Source organism: Acomys russatus, chromosome 10 (genome assembly GCF_903995435.1).
Source record: "Acomys russatus chromosome 10, mAcoRus1.1, whole genome shotgun sequence".
NCBI lineage: Eukaryota > Metazoa > Chordata > Mammalia > Rodentia > Muridae > Acomys > Acomys russatus.
The window spans coordinates 72,982,609-72,997,320 of NC_067146.1; the positions used below are offsets into that span (position 1 = coordinate 72,982,609).

The following is a 14,712-nucleotide window of genomic DNA, read 5'->3' on the forward strand; positions in this document are numbered from 1 at the left end:
ATACCATGAAATGATAAAAATAGCACGATGAGAGCCAGGCGTAATGGCGCACGCCTTTAATTCCACCACTCGGGAGGCAGAGGCAGGTAGATCCCTGTGAGTTCCAGGACAGCCAGGGCCACACAGAGAAACCCTGTCTCTAAAATCAAACAAAGTAAAAAACCCAAAACAACCAAAGCAAGTGAACAACAAAGCAGTTTCAGGAAAAATAAGTTTATGTTCATTATTCTGTGGAGCTTTGCTCTGTACCATATAGATCTTAGTTGAGTAGGAGAGATGTGATTAAAGGGTGGGCTGGACAGCTGGAGATATGGAAAATGTGTAGGAAGTTTGTGAGAGCGTGAGGAAATGGCTTACTATGGGCCATATGCTTAGGAAAAGGAGAGTAAAAACGAGAGGTTTATAGACATGTTGGATTCAGAGGGTCTTCATCTTGGAAGGAGTATTGGCTTTGGGAATTGTAAGTAAATTTAGTTAAATGTTTAAAGAATATTTGCTTTATGAGGTTCCATAGGTACTTTTGCTGTGGAGTGACTGGTACAGTGTGCTCTTTGTGTAAGTTCCTGTCTCTTGTAGTTACCCAACAGTAAAGGATCTTAACTCTAGCATGTTCATATTGAGTCCAGCTTGAGTATAAATTAGTATGCCCTGTGGAATATTCTCTTTACCACCAAGTCATTTAACAGAGGGTTTTGGTTTTTTGGACGGGGTGGGGGGGGGGAGTGATGCCTTCTGTGTTGTTTATATTAACATCAGCGTGTGGTCTGCCCTCCACCACACTCGCCAGGTCCACACTGCAGCAGGCGTCTGGCTGGTTCCCCTTGCTTTCCCCAGGGTCATGTCTTTCCCCCTTTGCTTTTCTCAATCTCTAATAGTAAGCGTTCGGGCTTTCCTTCCTCAAGAAACGGTCATTGGGTTGAACTCATCTACAATTTTTCTTTCTGTTCAAGACAAACTGTAACACATAACGTGTCTAACATTCATTATGTGTTTTCATTCTTAGGAGCCTTGAATCTTTTCCCCAGCTTGCTCAGTAGGATTCAGGAACTATGCTAAATGCTCACTGTATATGATCTCATTTACTGATTTACAGACTTAGCATCAGAGTTTAAAAATCTAAATAAAATCCTTCCAGATTCTCTTGGCTGCTGCAACAAATTGGCACACACATGTACTGACTTTTAAACAAAAATCAGAAATTTATTCCCCACAGCTGTGAAGGCCAGAAGCCTGAAATCAATAGTGTTGGGCCTAGATCAGGGTGTCATAAGGCTTTGCCTGTTGGAGGATCTAGGGAATTCCCTTGTTGCTTCTTCTGTAGTTTCTGGTGGGCATTCCTTAGCTTGTGGCTGCATTATTCTCACCTCGAATGCCAGCCTTTCAAATCTCTCAGCTCTGTCCTCTCCATGTCTACCTACCTGCCCTCTCCCAGACTTCCATCTTCCCTTGAAAGATACGTATTTAACTTAAACACAATATTAAAATTTTTTTTTCATGGTAAGGTAGTGTTCAGTTTCCAGGGGTTAAGACAGATTCCTTGGGGAGGCCTCTGTTCAGCCTCTAGATGACTGTTTAGTTGGTTCATAAAAGGGACTTGTGCACAAAATCGTTCTGGCAAAGAAGTGGCTTTTTGCCACATTCTCGTTCTCCTGTAAAGTAGTACCTCAACCAGGGATGACTTTGCTGACACTCTGTCCTCAGGAGTATTTCATGACGCAGGTGAGAGGAGCTGCTACTGGTGGTGTGGCTTCTAAGTGAAGGGTGTTGCAGAGTGCCCAGGATGGCCCTGGAAACAAAGAACCAGTAGCCCAGAGTGTCAGGAGCACTGGCATTAGTGAGCACTAGTCTTAGGGCATCTATTGACTGGATGTGTGGACACACACCTGGAATTCCAGTATAGCCAAGGCTGTGTAGAGATGCCGTGTGTGTGTGTGTGTGTGTGTGTGTGTGTGTGTTCATTCATTGATTTAAGTTACAAAAAAATGATTTACTAGTAGCTGTTGCTACTTAAAGTATAAATTCATGTTAACGTGTTGATCTTAGGACTGTGTCCTTTGTCAGGAGTTCTGACACCACTCTTGTGGTACATGGTCCCTGAGAAGTTGGCTTGGTAGTGTAGTTAGTGATCCTGAGGGTGGTGATGCCACGGCTGTTTGCACCTGTTTTGCCCACCCTTGATTATAGTAATTTTTTTTTTTTTTTTTTTGTCACTTAGTGGCTTTGGGTCTTTCCAAGCCATTGAACTTGGGTTCCATATAAACATGATGCCCGTAGCACCATGTCTATATCCAGTACAATACGGCGTGCATAAAGAAAGTTGTGTGTTTGGAGATCTTGTTTCCAAATACCATTTATTTTCACAGCTTCTAACCAAGTGATAATGAAGATGGCTGCTGCCATACTGTAGTGGGACTTCTCAGACCCGCCCGTGGTTTAAATAATAACACGAGGCTTTTACCAGTGTTTAAAACTTAGGACTTTTGCTGGGCAGACCCTCAGCTAGCACATCTAACTTACATCAAGTGCTCTAGCCCACGGCCCACCATGTGCCTAGTTCTTTTATCTCTCTCCTCACCCTTGGTACTTTTCCTTCTCTGTGGCTGCTGGAAAATTTCCCGCCCTTGCCTTCTTTCTCCCAGAGTTCCTCTCTCTCCCGGAAGTTCCGCCCTCCACTTTCTGCCCAGATATTGGCCCTCAGATCTTTATTACACCTAGTAGGTAAGTGAGGCAGGAGGAATGTATAAAATATTAGTCCTGTGATGGTTCATAGAAGTAACAATACCAAGATCTGCCTGAAATTCTTGGATGTTTTAGGAAATTTTGTTTAGTACTTGTCCTAATTGGCTTCCTATTGCTGTAATAAACAACATGACCAAAACCCAAAGGGTTCCTTTTAGGCTTACTGTTTTTGTTGTTCATCATCAAACGTAGCCGTGCAGAAGCTTGAAACAGAAGCCATGGCGGAGTGCTGCTTGCAGCGTGTCCCCTCTGGCTTGCTCAGCTAGCTTTCTTAGCCTAGACCTACCTACCTAGAAATGTTGTCTCCCACGCTGGGCTGGGCCTTCCTATATCTTAATATCTGAGGGCCAATCAATACCTGGGCAGAAAGTGGAGGGCGGAACTTCCGGAAGAGAGAGGAACTCTGGGAGAAAGAAAGCAAGGGCAGCCACAGAGAAGGAAAAGTACCAAGTCTTAATAATTGTAAAAAGACTCAAAAACAGGGCCACAGTCCAATCTAACTTAGGCAGTTCTTCAGTAGCGGTGCCTGCTACATAGGTGACTTTAGGTTTGTGTCTAGTTGACAACTGAAGCCAGCTATAACAATACCCAATACCACAGTGGTAGAATTTTCTTTTTCTTTCTTTTCCCATATTCTTTTCTTTCTCAGCATGGCAAGGCTGTTAGCACTGGGTAGTAGCCTCAGCTTTTCAGTTGCTCTTTTATATTTTTCAGATTATGGTGTTCTAGTCAGCCAAAACACTAAGTTTGCTGCTAGAAGTGTTTCAAAGAGTTGTTTGGAGAACAGGTATCTCTCTGTAACCCCAAGATGGTGTGGACCTCGTGATCATCCTACCTCAGTGCTTGAATTGTAGGTGTGCACTCCCATATAGGCTGTGATTTCAATTGGTTAATGTAAATAAGCTATAACATTTAGGCATTTTGTAAATGCAATTCAGGAAAGTCTTTCTCTTACTATATGGTTCAGTGTGGTATGCACAGAGTCTGGTACCTAAAAGATGTTTAGTTAAGTTCCTTTTGCTTACTTCATAGTTTTATTTCTTCCAGAATATAGGTTTAAGTAAGAAATTTTAAATGAGTTTTATTTGAAGTTATATACTGTGGACTAGTTAATGTTTAATTTTCGCCTGACTTTTTTTTATGTGTTTACAAAGATCAATCAAATGTTGAGTGACAAAGTGGAATAGGTGACCCTAAGTTCCTTCCAACCTGAAGATTTATAGCATTGACATAATCCCCATTTTTTTCTCATTTTTCTGCTAAAATCTGTAGAGTATAAACAGTATTTAATGATGTGGCATCTTATTTTGAATAAAGCAATATATACTTCTAATAGATCATTGCCATATAAAGAGAATTTTTTAGCAACTCAAAGAGTGTGGTCATCTTCAAATGAAGTTATTATCTATAGCCATATGCACATATGTTTTTTTGGATATTTCAACTTTGGTTTTTAAAGTAAAATTGTCTTTTCATCTTTTAATATTCTATCTGACATTTTGGTTTATGGCTCTTAGAATAGTTGAGTAATGTTTAAAGAATTGCAAGTACCTATTTTGTATACAAATTTATTCAAATAGTTTTTATTTTCTTTTTAAAATCGGTACTCTTTTGGAATGAAAATAAATGAAAAAACCATTTAAAATGGTTGAGCTTTCTTGGGCAACCTAGTTGTACCATTGCTTGACAAATTGTCAGCATTGAGTTCTCAAAGAACCTCAAAGCAGATACATTTTTTTAATGACAGAATTGGACTTTGTAGGGTAAATAAAGTTAAGCTTGTGAATGAGCCCATAAAAGTCCTTAGGACATTCTGTTTATAGAACATATTGTCAAAAGTTTATGATACGTAATTTGAAATTTCAAGCTAATATACCATTAATTGCTTAAGTGCTTAACCACTGCTTTCTTGAGAGAAACTTTTGAGCTATGTGGAAATTTTCTTATTTTCTCTTAAAAGTTGCTGATACTGCCTTACAGACAGTACAGCTCGATGTTCGAGGTGGGAAAAGCTTTTAGCAACCTTTTCTCTTGTTCAGCTTGCTGGGGCCTAGCAGGTACTTACAGAGTGTGTCCACTCACAATGTCACGCCAGTATCAGTAAGAACACATCAGTACAGCAGTCGCTGGTCTGCCTTCTCCTCCTTTCCCTCTCACCTGCCCGCTGTCTATGCTTCTGCCCTCTCTCCAGAGAGTGTGCGCTGCCGACATTTTCTCTTCCTACCCTGCTATTTTGTTTCATATCTTTATCATCTAAATCTGTACTTCGCATTCTTATATGTGTCCAAAAGAGGCGATTCATACTCTTTCACTGAAAGTAAATCTGAACATGAATATTCTGGAAATTTCCATTATATAGTTTAAGGAGACAAATGTTGTTTTTTGGGGGGCAAGCATCATTCCATGAACATAGGCTATGCTTATACTTTTAAAAAAGGATAATTGGAAAGTTAGCTAACAAGTAGCATTGGCGCCATGAATAACACTGTAAGTTTTAAAATGATTGAGAGGACAGTGTGGTGGTGGTGGTGGTGGTTGTTTGGATTTTGTTGTTGTTTTGTCAACTTGACAGATGTTAGACTCATCTAGGAAGAGAGAACCTAAAATGAGAAAGTGCCTCCGTCAGATTGGCCTGTGGGCAACTCAGGAGGACATTTTCTTGCTTAGTGACTGATATGAAAAGGCGCAGCCCGCTGGGGCCACCCTCGGGTAGACGTCCTGAGCTGTGTGAGGGGGCAAACTGAGCAAGCCGTGGAGAACAAGCCAGTAGCCAGCACTCCCCCATGCTTTCTGCTTTACTTCCTGCCCTCAGGTGCCCGCCTTGAGGTTTTGCCTCAACTTCCCTTAGGGAGCGATTGTGACCTGGAAGTTGTAAAATGATACAAATGTTTTCCTCCTCATTTGTTAGTTTTGGCCAGGTTTTTTTTGTTTTTCTGTTTTGTTTTGTGGTTGTTGTTATTGTTTTGCATTTTTAAATCAGCTCAACAGAAAGTCAGACTAGAACAGCCAGCTAGTAAAAACACCCACCTCCAAGCCTGACCACTTGACTTGGATGCCTGGAACCCACAGGGGGAAGGAGAGAACTGACTTTGATAAGTTGTCCTTTGACGGCCACATACTCAGCCCTGAAAAATAAATACAACTTTAATTATTCAAAAATACAGTTAAAAACAAAAACAGAAATTTTACCTGTGGGTAGAAACTTGCTCTTTGTTTGGTCGAATTAATTTTGAGACAGTTCTGAAGACTATAAATTTGATTCGGCCTGTTCAAGAGGTAGCCATGGATTGGTGAGAAGTTGATAACTGAGGGGGCGAGGCCTTCAGTGGAGTGAGTAACACGAGTGAAGTAATTAAGGAGTAAGGTATGTGGTCCTGCAAATAAGATGGAAAAGATCAAGATGGTTAGAGCAGATCTGTGCGCTAAAGAAAAGGAATTATCAGGAAAGAAATTTTAACATTCCCAAAGACAGAAAAGCAGCATGGCCACTAAACTACTGCCACGTGAGCTGTGTGACAATCGTGTGCCTCGATGGTTGCAGGTCATAAAGAAGCTGGTAGGTGAAATAAGGAGGCTGAAAGACAGTGGCGGCCGAGGTGAGAGTGAGGAACTAAGTCGAGGCAGCTGCGAGCCCACCACAGCAAAGCAAGCAGCTTAGGTTACACACTTTGAACTTTTCAAGGAACTCCCACCCAGTCTGTCTCTGGATGTTCAGGTTTGAGATTTCCCAGAGAGCTTGTCTTTTTCTTCAGATAAGCCCTGATCTTGTATTTAAAGTTATTTTAATATTTAAAGTGTATGCTGGGGAGCAAACACAGAGCCACGCACACGCTGGACACATGGTTCGCCATCTGTCTACACCCTCTGCCCTTGCCCTCCTTAAAAAATAAGTTCTTACATTTCCTAAGTTTTAGTAGATTCTTAACTGTATTGTTTGACAGTTTAATTAAAGAATGAAAAAGTTCATTTGAAACCATCTACTTAGGTAAAAGGTGCTAAGCAGGATTTCGTTTATCTCTGCATGACACACTGTTGATCTCAGTGGAAAGACAGTAATTGTGACGGATGAGCGTTAGGGGTTTGTCACATAAGGCAGGAGCAAAGATGTGGAAGAACCACAGGAGTTAGAAAAAACAAAAACAAAATCAAGGTACAGAGCAGACGTGGCTGAGTTTTATTTCTAATCCTGGCACTCGGGAAGTAGAAGCAGTGGACTGCAAGCTTTAGGCCAGCCTGTGCTACATAGAGGATTCCAGAGCGGCCCGCGCTGCAGAATGAAGCCTGTTTCAACCCCGCTGTCCGTCTCCTCCGTCGCTCCCGAAACACCAAAATACTAATGGTAGCAAGGAATGTGATACTGTTGATCACAAAATATTAACAACAAGATTTAAAAGCCATAGAAACGGCATGTGTATTCCAGTGTTTGGTACTAGTGGGTTTTTAACTTTGATCGTAGGTCTTCCTCTCTGACATCTTTTTCTTGATTGTGTGAAAGAACAGCGTAGCAAGTGCATTTTGCCGTCATACTGTGTCTTTAATGCCAAATTACTGCCAGGTGTTTACTAGGCGCACATGGAAAGTACAGTGATCTTGGATTAAAGTAACACTAACGCTTGTTGGCTCAGTGCATTGTGTGGACGAGTTAGGGTAACTCGTTACAGGTAGTTTTCCCCGCTGGGACATCCTGTGCTATCTGAAAACATTTTTGGTTTTTCCAGCTTTAAGTGGAGGGCAGTTCTCTTGCCTAGTGAGTGGAGGCCAGGATTGTTACTAAATAATTCATGGGGTAGCATCTCACACACATAACAGCCACCTAGCCCCAGGGGCAGTGCTGCCAAAATTGGACCATTGAGTTCATCTGTAATTCAGGAAATGGAGGCAGGAGGATTACAAGATTGAAGCCAGCCAGTGCAGCACACTAAGGCTGTGTCTTATTTACTGGCAGGTTGTTTCTGGGCGCTGTTGGAGATCTCAGTTAATCCCTTACTTCTCTCTAGACTTGGCCATATGTTGGCCTTTCCTAGGACTTACAGGACAGTCGATTTTCTTTATCGTGTTTCTATCCTGCAGGTTCATCTTCGTGGTGGTGTGCGAATGCGTGTGTGTGGGGAGGCTAGAGGTCCACTAGTGCTTGCCACCTTCCGCACCTCACTGACCCTGCTGAAGGGCTTCGGGCAGGCCTGAGAGGTCCTCAGGGATTCTCATAACTCATGTTGGGATTACTGGCCACAGTGCCCTGCCCAGCTTCCCCTCCCCACCTTTAAGTGGACGCTGGGTGATTGAACTCAAACCATCATGCTTGTTGCTAACTGAGTCTTCTCACCAGCTTTCTAAGGGCTTATCTTAAGGCATTTGGGATAGATAATTATTTCTGGTTTTCTTTTTTAAACCCTCTTCTGCTAATCTTAGTTACCTCGTATACACTTTTACAAGTTTAGCTCTGGAGAGATCACTTTTGTGTTCAGATTCTGAGTGGGTTTTTTTTTTTTTTTTTTTTTTTTTTTTTTTTACTCTTTTGCAGTAGTGCAGTTAATATTTTTAATGTATTACTTTATGTATATGAATGTTTGCCTATGTGTCTTGTTTGTGTACCCTGTGTGTGTCTGGTGTCTAAGGAGACTGGAAGAGGGTATTGGGTCACTAGAACTGTTGTTACAGACAGTTGTGTGCCTCCATGTGGGTGCTGGGAGTGGAACCGTGTTCTCTTGGAAGTGCATCTCTTGGATGCACTTTGCTACAGAGTCATCGCCTCCAGCCCTATGTCAGTGCTTTTAGTTAGTGCACTTTCTAAAACACTGAGCAGAGGCAACGCAGGCAAGAAGGGTTTCATTTTAGCTTTAATGTTACAGTCCAACATGAAGGGCAGCCGAGGCAGGCACTAAAGCAGGAAGCATGTAGAAATGCTGATGGCTTGTGCGCTCGTGTTCTCCCTCCCTCCCCTCTCTCTCCCTCCCTCTCTCTCCCTCCCCTCATTATTTTGTTAAGATTTGGAGATAAGGCCTCAAACTCAGAGAGCTACCTTTTGAGTGTTTGGATTAAAGGCACACGCCTCTAAACCTTGCCAGCTTGCCTTCTTAGACGACAGAGGGCCTTCTACCCAGGGTGGCACCACCCAGCGCGGGCTTGTTCCCCTCCCCTCATCAGTCATTAATCAAGAAAATGCTGTACCGACATGCTTACAAGCCAGTGTGATAGAGACAGTTTCTCAATTGAGAGTTCACAGTGACTCTAGCCTGCGTCAAATTGACAAAATGAATAGCACAAAACTTGCAGGTATGTTTGTGCTCCTGGTCTAGGATGAATCAGGTCTGGAGTCTAGGTGTTTGGCTTTGTTGTTGTTTTATAGTGCTTGAACATGTTCTGCTTTTTAAATATGAGTAAAGAAGGAAAGTTACCCAGGAGCTATTAATATCAGAATAATTTCATTCTTGCTTATGTTTACAGGTACGTGCATACGTACATACATACATACATGCATACATGCATACATACATACAGTAATATGAAGATAAAAGTTGAAAGAATGTATCCATAGTGGAGAAGAGATATTTTAAAAGAGCTGTATATCATTTTTCTTATCCCACTCCATTTGAGGTTTTAAACACACTGGCTGTGTGTTCTTGCTACTGTGGACAGTAGAGAGGGGAACAGGCGTGAGTCTATAGGGCAGAAGTCAATGTGGTGGATCCAGGTATGTGGTAGGCATTTTCCTGTTGCTGTGACTAAATGCCCAACAAGAAGCAACTTGAGAAAGGAAGGACTTATCGTCACAATTTAAAGGGATATAGCTCATTATGGTGAAAAGGCATGGTGATGGGGGCTTGCTCAGGCAGGCTAGCGGAAGCTTGTGGTACAGCTTCCTTCTTCCTTACAGATAAAAGGCTGTTGCGCCCTCCCCTCCTCTCCAGTCTTTCCAACTTCCTTGCTCCAGTAAAGCTGTACCTCCCAAAAGGTTCTGCAACTTGTCTGCAGTGCCACCACCTGCAGGCGAAGTGTCAGACACATGAGCCTATGAAGACATTTTACATTCAAACCACTGTGTGTGTGTGTGTGTGTGTGTGTCCATGAATCAACATCTGGTGTCACTTCTCAATCACTTCTCCACCTCATTTTTTTGAGACAGGTCTCTCAAACTCTCTGCAGCTGGAGCTTGCTGATTTGGCTAAGCTGGCTGGACAGCAAAGCCCCGTGATCCTCCTGCCTCTGCCTCCTCAGGATGGGATTGCAGGATGCATTGCTGCATCTGACCTTCCCAAAGGTGCTGAGGAGCCAAGTCCAGGTCTCATGCTTACATGGCAGTAGCTTACCAACTGTGCTGGGTAGCCACCTCATGGTAAGTGTATATACAGGATCTGTGGTTGCCTTTAGGAGACAAAGTACTGACGTTAAATGCATGTGTTGTGTTTTGTTTTGTTTTTTTCCAGTAGCTGTTTCCTGTCTGCTTCTTACACGCATAGATTATATCTTTATCTTCCATTTTCATCCAGGCAGGTATTTCTCGTTTTGGTGTCTTATCAAATCTAAACCATGTGATTCCCTGCTGCGTCTACCAGTAGCAGAGACCGGTGTTATTCACAGGCCCATCCCACTCTGCTCTGTGAACGCCCGGTGGGTGGGGTGGTTATTGTTTGACCCTTGACTCCTTCCTAGGGCTTCTTGTTAGCTGTGGGGAACACTGCTGTGACAGCTGCTGCTTCGGGTGTCTCATACTTACCGCAGGAGCACACAGCTAGCCTGAGCACACCTGCTTTAATGCTTGACATGTTTTAGCTAAGAATTATGAAGACACTCCTCTTAGGAGCCTAAGAATTCCAGGGTAATCAGTTGTGTTACTCTGATCCTGGTGCTTTGAAAAACCCAGCATATCTTCCCCCACCCCCGAGACAGGGTTTCTCTGGGTAGCCTTGGCTGTCCTGGACTCACTTTATAGAACAGGCTGGCCTCGAACTCATGGCAATCCGCCTGCCTCTGTCTCCCGAGTGCTGGGATTAAAAGCGTGCGCCATTCCACCCAGCAAACCCAGCATATCTTGAGGGAGGGATTTAACTAGTCTGTTTGTTTGTTTGTTTGTTTATTATTTTAGATTTTGCAGACAGGGTTTCTCTGTGTTATCTTGGTTATCCTGGACTCGCTTTTGTAGATCAGGTTGGCCTTGAACTCACAGAGATCTGCCTGCCTCTGTCTCCCAAGTGCTGGGATTACAGGTATGCACCACCCCCCCCCCCCCCCCCGCCTGCCTTAATTTTGATTTTTTTTTTTTTTTTTTTTTAGACAAGAGTCTTACTTTGAGGTTCCGGTTTGCTGGGAACTCACTCTGTAGACAGGACTAGCCTTGAACTCATAGTTTCTAATCCTTCTCAAACAGTTCCACTCCTCGGTGACTAAGCCACTGAAATATATGAGCCTGGGGGGGGGGGGCGTTCTGATTCAAACCACCACACCATGCAACAATATCTCTTAAATTTTAATTTAAAGTAAATGTATCATAAATAGGTAATGGGTCTGGGTTTGGTGGCACATACCTTTAATCTCTGCATGCAGAGGCAGGTGGATATCTGAGTTCCAGGCCAGCCTGGGCTATGTAAAAATAAAATAAAGTTCCTCTCCCTTGCTTTTTCATGAGGTTAATCATTGCTACAGTTTCAGAGTCAGTTACACGAGAGATGTCTCCCACTAGTTGGTGAGCAGTAGTTTCAGAGTTAGTTAGACTAGTGGTGCTTCCCAGAAGTCAGTGACTAGCACTTTTGGCCAGATCATGGGTGGCACAGCACAACATTCTAGCACATTTCCAAGTGCCCCCTTAGAAGAGGAGTGGCAGGCACTGCTATGTCCTAGAAAATGTCCGTGTTTTCAACTGTACATGGCAGCTATTGACTGTCCAATAAAGGAAGAATATTTGTATTCACACATTCTCAAGGCAGACTCAGAGAAAATCTTGGGGCCAGTTTGTGTGCACCTCTGAAGTCTGCAGTAGGAGATTGCTCAGTGTTTTGAGCTCTGGGCTGCCTGGTTCAGCTCAGCTGTTCCGGCCCAAACTCCTCTCCCAGCTGACTTATTTAATCTGGCTTCTCTCTCAGCCTGGAACTGCTCCATTTGGCCTCAAACTAACTCAGCAATCTGCTCTAATCTTCTGGCTTCTTCTCATTTTCTGGCTTGTTCCATCTTCACCTGTGTTCTCTCTCTCTCTGCAACCCATCTCTCTCTTCCTGTCCTGGTAACACTGCCTCTGAAGTAGCTTCCCTTTCCTCTCTCTTCTCGTGAGAGTTGGCCGTTTCCTATTCTGTCAGATCTTCTCTGATTCTTCACCTTTCCTGCCACTCAATTACACATCATTTTCAAACATGGGTGCTCCCTTCTACAAATTAATTTTACCTTCATTTTGGATAAAAGGCATGTGTCACCACACCTGGACCTAAGCTTTCCTTTACCTGATACTTGCTCTATGCTAGGCTGGCCTTGAACTCAGATCTGTTTGCCTCTCTCCTGGATTAAAGGCGTGTTTGTATTCCAGTAGGATCACACAGACCTAGAGGGTCTTTGGGTGTGATCTCTTGCCAGAGCAGCCATTCCTCTTGGACTGTGTAAGTGGGGAAGGGAGCTGAGTAACCGCATGCATTCTTTCTCTCCTCCTCTGAGCTCCTCACCATGATAGACTGCACTGTGAACTGTGAGCAGACACCTCCACAGAGCTGCTTTTGTCAGGGTGTTTTATCACAGCAGCATAGAGATAAACTAAGGTGCAGGAATAGGTGAAGTAACTTAGGGTTAGATTCTGAAGTGAGAGATAAGTTATGAACTAAAGTAATGGCAGTGGAATAGTGAAATATGCAAAATTCTGAAACTGAAAGACCTTTGTGATGGAGGACGCAAGAGAGACTGAATTGCTACCTGTACTAATGTTAGTTAAGAGAGAGGAAATATAGGGACAGGCCAGGTTTAGGTGGTACCATGGTAAGCTTTGGAAATTTGGAGTTTTGTGGTTACTTGGAGCATTTTACAGGAAATACTGAGTCTAAAGCTTAGAAGGTAAAGCCTTGAAAGACGTTAGACACTGAGTGCCTGCTGTGTATAAAGGCACTCACTGACTGCCAGGGGAAGCGGGACCGTGAGTGAGCCACCCAGCCGCCACAGACATGTGGACAAAGGTCGGTTTGTGTGAGTGTGATGATGATGGGGAGTGACAGGTTAGGTGCTGCTGTAGCCGAGGTATTTGGGGTTATTTGCTGAGGAGGTGACAACTACACTAAGTAAATTAAGAAAATAAAGAATTGTGGGATCACCAGGCAGTGGTGGTGCACTCCTTTAATCCCAGTACTCGGGAAGCAAAGCCAGACGGATCTCTATGAGTTCAAGGCCAGCCTGTTCTGCAGAGCAAATTCAAAAACCGTGTATCAGAGGGGTGGGGTGGGGGCAATTCATGGGATCTCTGGGAGGGTCACTTCAAATGGGATGGTAAGAAGTGGTGACGATGGTAGGCAAGTGAAAGACACAACGGACCGGGCTCGTTTATAGGAGAGGAGGCCAGTGGGACTGGCGGTTAGAGGACAAGGGGCAGGAAGCTATAGGGAATGAACTCAGAGAGGGTCGAGCCAGCACTGTGGCGTGCTGCAGGCCACAGTGTGATGTGCCTCCTTTTGGACTGGGAAGCCTTTGGACAATTTCAGTAAAAAGTAGTAGGATCGCTTTATGTTTTAAGTGACAGTCGTAGCTACTCTGTAGAGAACTAAACTGGAAGTGGGGGATTTGTGCAGCACAGGTGACAGTGCCTTAAGTAGTACCACAGAGGTAGGCGAGTAGGGAGGCAGGCAACTTTCTTCAGTCACCTCTTTTCTGACTGAATAGAGCTGGAGGACGTAGCTCAGTGGTACAGCACTTGGCTAGTACGTGCTAGGCTGAGAGTTGATCTTCCTCACTGCAAAACAAAGTTGTCACGGGGTCTGTACGAAGTCTCCTTATTTTTCGAAGTAAATATGTAAGCTATGTGATACTTGGAAACAGTCTACCGATAAAATTCATGAGATACTCATTTTTACTAAAACGTAGCATTGATCCTGTAGCCAGTTTCTTTTTTTCCCTAGTGTTTATTAAATGTATACAAATACTTTGAGGTGGTATTGATTTAATAATACTTTATATTTTCTTATGCTAAGTTTTGACTAGTTTTGTTAATTGGAGCTCAGGTCAAAAGTTTTTTTTTTTTTTTTTCAAGCTGGGCACGCTGGGCTGGTGCTCACCTGTAATTCCAGGACTCAGGAGGCAGAGGCAGGTGGATCTCTGTGAATTTGAGGCCACCCTGGTCTACAATGTGAGTCCAGGACAGCCAAGGCTACACAGAGAAACTCTGTCTGGAAAAACAAAAAAGATAAGAAAAAAAAGTTTTTTTCAAAGGAGGGTGGTGACTACAGGGTGAAAAACATTTAGAATAACAACATTTAATTGAGCTTTGTTTTGTTTTAATATGTAGGTTTAACTTTCTCTCTGACAGCTCTGTTTCCCATGGGTCAGTCGTAGAGTGGACATGGGCAACATGGACCAGGATCATGGGTTGGTCGACCAGTTAAGAGTCACTTTAAATAGAGCATGTGGGGACTCTAAAGCAAAGGACAAAGCGGGAATTACAAATCCATTGAACTTTTTTTTTTTTTAATGCAGAAAGTTAAGGATTTGGAGATTAGAGAAAAGAGAAAAATTGAAATTTTTGAGACTCAACTTTTTGAAGAGAATGGACAGATAGTGACATCATAGCATACATGAAAGGTTGAACTTATAGCAGGAGGACTCAGCTTAATAAAGTGGGCGAATAGTTTTTAAAATGGTAAATCAAAAACATAGTTGACAGTTGTTACTTCCAGATGGAGTACATCAAGAGGCAGTTGGTGAGGTGCATGCTGTGACTGGGATTTGGAAGTCACCAGATAATGCGCTGAAGCCCGGAAGTAAATGAGGTACTGGCAGCCATGTGCTAGGCTTTTA

The 14,712-nt window shown here is 43.2% G+C and overlaps 1 protein-coding gene across 5 annotated transcripts in view; it reads left to right on the forward strand.

Moving 5' to 3' along the window:
• The window catches only part of Pals2 (protein associated with LIN7 2, MAGUK p55 family member), an 89,210-nt gene that overhangs the window by 4,732 nt on the left and 69,766 nt on the right, over positions 1 to 14,712 (forward strand). Inside the window, exon 1 of one of the 5 annotated variants that reach the window (XM_051152397.1) lies at positions 10,052 to 10,072. The exons of the other annotated variants lie outside the window; for them this stretch is intronic. The gene's annotated coding sequence lies outside the window, so the exon portion shown is untranslated. Of the gene's footprint in view, positions 1 to 10,051; positions 10,073 to 14,712 lie in introns of those variants that run through there. 5 annotated transcript variants of the gene reach the window in all.